The 6,382-nt window shown below is 41.7% G+C and overlaps 1 protein-coding gene across 1 annotated transcript in view; it reads right to left on the bottom strand.

The window, feature by feature from the left end:
• Positions 1-6,382, bottom strand: part of LOC139716766 (5'-AMP-activated protein kinase subunit gamma-1-like) — a 110,248-nt gene that overhangs the window by 93,570 nt on the left and 10,296 nt on the right. The window lies entirely within an intron of this gene.

The following is a 6,382-nucleotide window of genomic DNA, read 5'->3' as shown; positions in this document are numbered from 1 at the left end:
ACCTTCACAGTATGATGTGCAGTATACAGGTAGAACCTCTATTTAACACTTGCACTCCCTAAACTCTCAGCTCGTATCATCAACCATGCATTGGAGGTAGTTAAAGTCTCCTCAGTGTCGTCTCATCCACTTCACTGGCACATCGTTGACTGCGTTCTGACAACTGTACCGGTATTCAAGAACGAAGCTAGCTGCTGCAAGTCGAAATCGTCATGAGCACATTACTCGCTTCTCGTTTCTGGTCCAACACTCTTTCCTTGCAGAATTGTAGTTAGAATTTTTCTAATTCTGTTTGAAGGGCAAATGACTCAACACTACAGTCAGAACCAACTGTTGTATCATAGTGGAAGTATAGTCGCATCCGCTGGATTTCAGCACTGAGCACACCAGCCAAGTTACAAATAACACCTGTGAACAGCTTGGCTCATTCCCACCACAGAAGGCACGACAGAGCAGAGCGACAACCCTGCTGAGTATTCCCAGTAATACGGTCACATTACCGGAAAAGAGGCCCCTACCAGCAAAAACTTAGCTCATAAATGAGAAGAGATTCCCTCGTCTCCCAGATTAAGGCGGTGTAATGAATCAGCCACCGTCGCAAGGCTACGAAGAGAGCCCTGCTGAAAAAAGCTAACAGCCGATGATTCGTAGGCAGATAAGATTCAAAAGGGGAGAGAGGATCCGATGTAGGTGGATGTCACAAATCGATGAAAGTACGACATCGCGAGTCTTCACACGCATAAGTTTGTTTTCGCTCAAAATTTGCTTTCGAGGTAAGCAAACTGCAGGTAAAGTCCCCTTGACAAACAGACAACCTCAGCCTGAATATGTTGACCTTCAGGGTGCAAAGTCCGCTTCACTGCCTATAATCCTGCCCTAGTCACACTCAACTGCATAAGAGTGTATTAAAATGCTGAATGTCTATAAAATGTACAGTTTTGATCCGCAAGATTCTCTCTGCAGTAATTTTACATCAGTCCAAAATATAGACTCTACGTCTTTATGTTGGCACTTTCAACTTTTTGCGGGTCCAAAATGTCAGTCCAGAATAAGGGAAACTCTGCTTGATGAAGAAAAGATGCACAGACCACGCTTCCACAAGCTGTAAACAACCCATGTGCGCAGCTGCGCAGGAAATATTCTTCGAAGTGTAGAGATCTACTGCATGCTTCTTGGCAGGAAACTTTCTGAAGCACGTGTTCTTTGCTCATGTATTCCTAACTGTATGTGAGATTCTCCACGTACACTGGAAGTTCATCAAAACAACAACACACACACACACAGCCCACAGACTCGATGCACTCTCAACACAACACATACACACACACTCAGACACACAGGGATACACACAGTTAGCTCTGCACTGCTTGATCTTGTGTGTAGCTTGCCAGATTTTCTCCATGAAAAAAAAAAAAAAAATCACAGAATTTCTCTCTAAAGCCAGTGGCCTTCACCCAAGCTTGTTTCCAAAAATAGCTGCCCCCAGACGCTCTCAGGAGAGATTCGTTTGGAGCCCCAGGGTATCACTGAGGTCAAGGGGTAAAGGTCATGGCCTGTTATGGTGATCAATTACCTCTCCCTTCTCTTTTTTTTTTTCTCCAGCAATCCTGGTAAATGTCCCAGACACAGTTTTCCTCATTGCCTAGTAGGCCCTACCCTCTTGCTTCAAGTTTAAAGACATAATTTACCATTTGCAGATGAAACAAAAACCCAGCATTAGTGCTTCAAAATAGTTCTAAAATATGACTTAAGGATAGAAACAACCAAAGTAAAAATTTGAACCAGTATAATCGATGTTTTAAGTATTGTTAAATACATACAAAATGTGAACAACAGTTATGATAAAAATGTTTCCAGACTAAACTGTCTACAGTTATGGTTTAATGAGAAAATTAGTGATATCTCCATATATTTTCAGCTTTATTGCAAAAATTTTATGTGGTAGGATGTTTTGTGATACAACTGACCTACACATATGCATCAAAAGTGATATCTTGACATTTTTAAAATGACTGTTCCCAAAGGTAAACAAGACCTTTAACTACTCAAGGTAGAAAGATCTGAGAAGAGAAGAGAGAGAGAGAGAGAAAAAAAAAAAGTCTTGTAAAGTGGAATCATGATCACACAATACTAGTGAAATCTCAAGAATAACAAGTTAACATTTCCTTTTACATCAAGCTCTCTGTCCACATGAAACCAACTGCCTCTTCACAAGCTTACAAGAAAACAAGCAAACATCACTATATTACGATAGGCATACCTACCACATGCTCCGGCCTCCACTACAGAATGGCAGCTGCTATCTGCCATTAACTTTCACTATCTATCTATCTATCTATATCATGCACTACGATACCACGAACCTATTGAAATTCAAGTGTTGTTTTCGTTTAGACATTGTATACATATTGAGCACCCCTCTGCCACTGCTATTGACTACCCATTGACCTATTCACCGATATCTCTGAAAGGTAGAGCTGGTTACAGGGCCTATTCTACAATATTCTCCAGTGAACTGGATCCCCCTGTATCGGAGATGTATATAACGGCTGAGAAAATGAGCAAGAATTGGAGAAGAATCAAAAGGTGATCCCTGCATCCAGGGTAGGCCAGAGCCAGGGTGATAGCACCCAGGGTATCTCCAGGATATCCTTTGTGAAGCGAAGGATCACATGACCTAATTAAGACGACCCCCCCCCCCACCTTTTCTTCCGCTTCCTCTTTATTCTTGACTTTCACTACCGTTACGGTGGACTTTCATTTGCACAGCAAGCATGAAACCAAAATTCTCTGCATAATCATTCAAACCCCCCCCCCCCCCTCAAAAAAAAGAAACAGCCCATGATTGGTTGAAATTCCTCATAACAAACCTTGCATCTCAACTGCAAGCAGATTAACAGTTTGATTAAAAGCTAACTTGACAATTAAAAGTTTTTTTGTAACATTTTTCAATTGTCACTTTTGTGTTTTTATTGCTTCTTTGGGAATACTCTTGCCTGGGTAAAAAAATACATTGGGGCCTATAACATATGGTCGGTATATCGGTTTTATACGAGCACAAACAGCTGCAAGAATCTTTATGCAGGCAAATCGCAACAGTAAAAGATGCAATATTATAGATGCCTGTATTCAAAGATATAAGCTATTGAAAGATGTCTGTAGGCCTATATATGTTTTGGTGGGTTCAAGGGAATGCAAACCCAAAGAGCAATGTGGATTGAGTAAAAGCATTAACATTAATAGAACACATCAGTGAAAGTTTGAGGAAAATCGGACAATCGATGCTAAAGTTATGAATTTTTAAAGTTTTGGTGTTGGAACCGCTGGATGAGAAGACTACTAGAGGTTATGACGTATGAGTGGACAACAATCTGAAGAAAATATGAAAGGAATTCCACAAAAATTCACTTTTCTAGCAAAATTAAAGAGTACTTGACTAACCGCTTTCAGAAAGCAGGGGGAATAAGTGATACCCCTAACATATGTCAGTATCAAGTTGATGGAATGTGTAATTTTCATGAAAAATGAATTTTTATTGAATTCCACTCATACGTCATAACCTCTAGTAGTCTCCTTACCCAGCAGTTCCAACACCAAAACTTTGAAAATCTATAACTTTTGCATCGATTGCCCGATTTTCCTCAAACTTTCACTGATGTGTTCTACTAATGTTACTGCTTTCACTCAATCCACATTGCTCTTTGGGTTTGCGTTCCCTTTAATTTAATTCACAGTTTGAACAGCTTTCTAAAGAATGATTCAATGCGAGTATCTGGGAAGAAAACAAAATACAAAGATGTGAATCACGATCCCCAACACAATAGGATGTTACTTTGTTTTTGTTTTGGAAATTTCCCTCATTTTGTACAACAAGAGACCCGCGGGTCTAGCGCTCACCTGAGTATCGCAAGTTCACCTTTCACGCAGTCACTAACCTAAATTATTCACAGCTCTACCAAAATTTGACCAGGCATTCTCAAGTAGAAGATGAAAATGTACAATAAAGGCCCAATTTTTTTTTAAGATTCCTTAATTTGGGGGGATTGGGGCCCCCTGGGGCCCTCTGGGTGGGGCATGGTGCCCATTTTGATAAATTGAGATCCTGACCCCCTAGGGATGCTACCTGCCAAGTTTGACAAAAATCCATCATGAGGTTTTCAGGAAGAAGATGAAAATGTGCAATTCGGGCCCCCATTTGGACCCTTCCAACCACCCCCCCCCCCCCTACCCAAGAGGGGCACCCCTGGATCTCCTATGAACAAACTTGAAACTACAGTCATTAATGTACTCACTCATAGTATTATCTCAGCTCTATAACTTCTGATTCTAGAGAAGATTTATAAAGATTCCTTCATTTGGGGGGTTTGGGACCCCTGGGGGCCCCCTGGGTGGGGCATGGTGCCCATTTTAACAAATTGAGATCCTAACCCCCTAGGGATGCTACCTGCCAAGTTTGGTGAAAATGGGTCATGGGGTTCTCAAGAAGACGATAAAAATGTACAATTTAGGCCCCATTAGGACCCCTCCTCACCCCCTCCCCTGGGTCCCAAGGGGGGCACCCCTGATTCTGCCATGAACAAACTTGAAACTACAGTCATCAATGTACTAACTCATAGTATTAACTAAGCACTATCACTTCTGGTTCTAGAGAAGAAGATTTTTGCAGAATCCTTAATTTTGGGGGGCTTGGGCCCCCTGAGGGCCCCCTGGGTGGGGCATGGTGCCCATTTTAACAAATTGAGTTCCTAACCCCCTAGGGATGCTACCTGCCAAGTTTGGTGAAAATGGGTCATGGGGTTCTCAAGAAGAAGATGAAAATGTACAATTTAGGCCCCATTAGAACCCTTCCCCACCCCCCTCCCCTGGGTCCCAAGGGGGGCACCCCTGATTCTGCCATGAACAAACTTGAAACTACAGTCATCAATGTACTAACTCATAGTATTAACTTAGCTCTATCACTTCTGGTTTTAGAGAAGAAGATTTTTACAGATTCCTTAATTTTGGGGGGTTTGGGCCCCCCTGGGGGCCCCCGGGGGGGGGGGGGGGGGGGGGGGCACGGTGCCCATTTTAACAAATTGAGTTCCTAACCCCCTAGGGATGCTACCTGCCAAGTTTGATGAAAATCGGTCTTGGGGTTTTCAAGAAGAAGATGAAAATGTAAAAAGTTTACGCACGACGCACGACGGACGACGGACGACGGACGACGGACGACGCACGACGCACGACGCACGACGCACGACGCACGACGGACGAAGGGCGATCGCAATAGCTCACTTGAGCCTTTGGCTCAGGTGAGCTAATAAAAGAGGGTGTTTAGACACAAGACTAGTCAGGAGGGGAAACAAATGATAAGTGGAAGCCAGCTACTCACAAAAGGAAAAAATATGAAAAAAACAAAACAAAATTGTGGTTGGGAGATGAAAGAAAGAGGGCTATAGAAGAGGGAAAATAACTTGCAGCCCCCCCCCCCCAAAAAAAAAAAATGGGGAAAAAATTGACCACAAAAAATCAGAAAAAAATCACAACACACATGAACGTCAATTTCCAAAGATTTAACTTTAAGATTCTTCCCTAAAAACATTCCGCAGCCGCAGCTCCTGCTTGTGCAAGTGAAATGCTGTATGTGGCCTATGTTTCTCAAACATAGTATATTTGTGAATCAGGACTTTATTTGCACCCAAGAATCATATCGATGGACCAAGAAATAAAGAATTATTCCTTTTCACATAGCAGAGTCAACAATTTTCTTCTTTGAAGGCAATATGCCATGCAGTTGCATTACAAAAGGAAGTATTTGTGTGTTGCAACAGTTACACTTCAAGAGAAAGTTACTTGCCAATCGTGCCACAGCCCAAGTCAAACATTAAAGATTGCATATATTGGAGAGAGTGATTTCTTTTTTTTTTCACATGAAATTTGTTGCCACAATTTGCAATATGAATACTCAGATCATTGCAGAAATGTCACCATTTGTGTCATAGGACTTCTTTTCAGTGTCTAAATTCTATCTCCTCAGCTCCTGGCCACACAAAAGGAGTGGCTAGTTGCCAATTCAACTACTGCAAAAACAGTAATTTTTGTGTACAGATATTTTTGATAATGAGGTCATAGACATTTGGGGGAGATGTTGTTTTTCACAATTTGACACTGAGGCAATTACGTGTGACAAAGATACTAGTACATAATTATACCCTAGCGTGTGGTGATATTTTTGCCTATGTTATTAGAATCATGACCCAAAAGTGAAGCGCAAAATTTGCGAAAATTAAACCCTCACGAAAATATCAACTCTTACAGTATTACAACATAGCGATACATTGTATTTCATGCAGTGGATTTGTTGGCCAATTGTGCACAGGTAGTACAGGCAGCACAGTCGCAC

This window comes from Diadema antillarum, unplaced genomic scaffold (genome assembly GCF_040938485.1).
Source record: "Diadema antillarum isolate AM-2024a unplaced genomic scaffold, OU_Dant_1.0 scf00000069, whole genome shotgun sequence".
Lineage (NCBI taxonomy): Eukaryota > Metazoa > Echinodermata > Echinoidea > Diadematoida > Diadematidae > Diadema > Diadema antillarum.
Note: the sequence above shows the minus strand (reverse complement) of the source record. Positions and strands in the feature narration are given on the sequence as shown.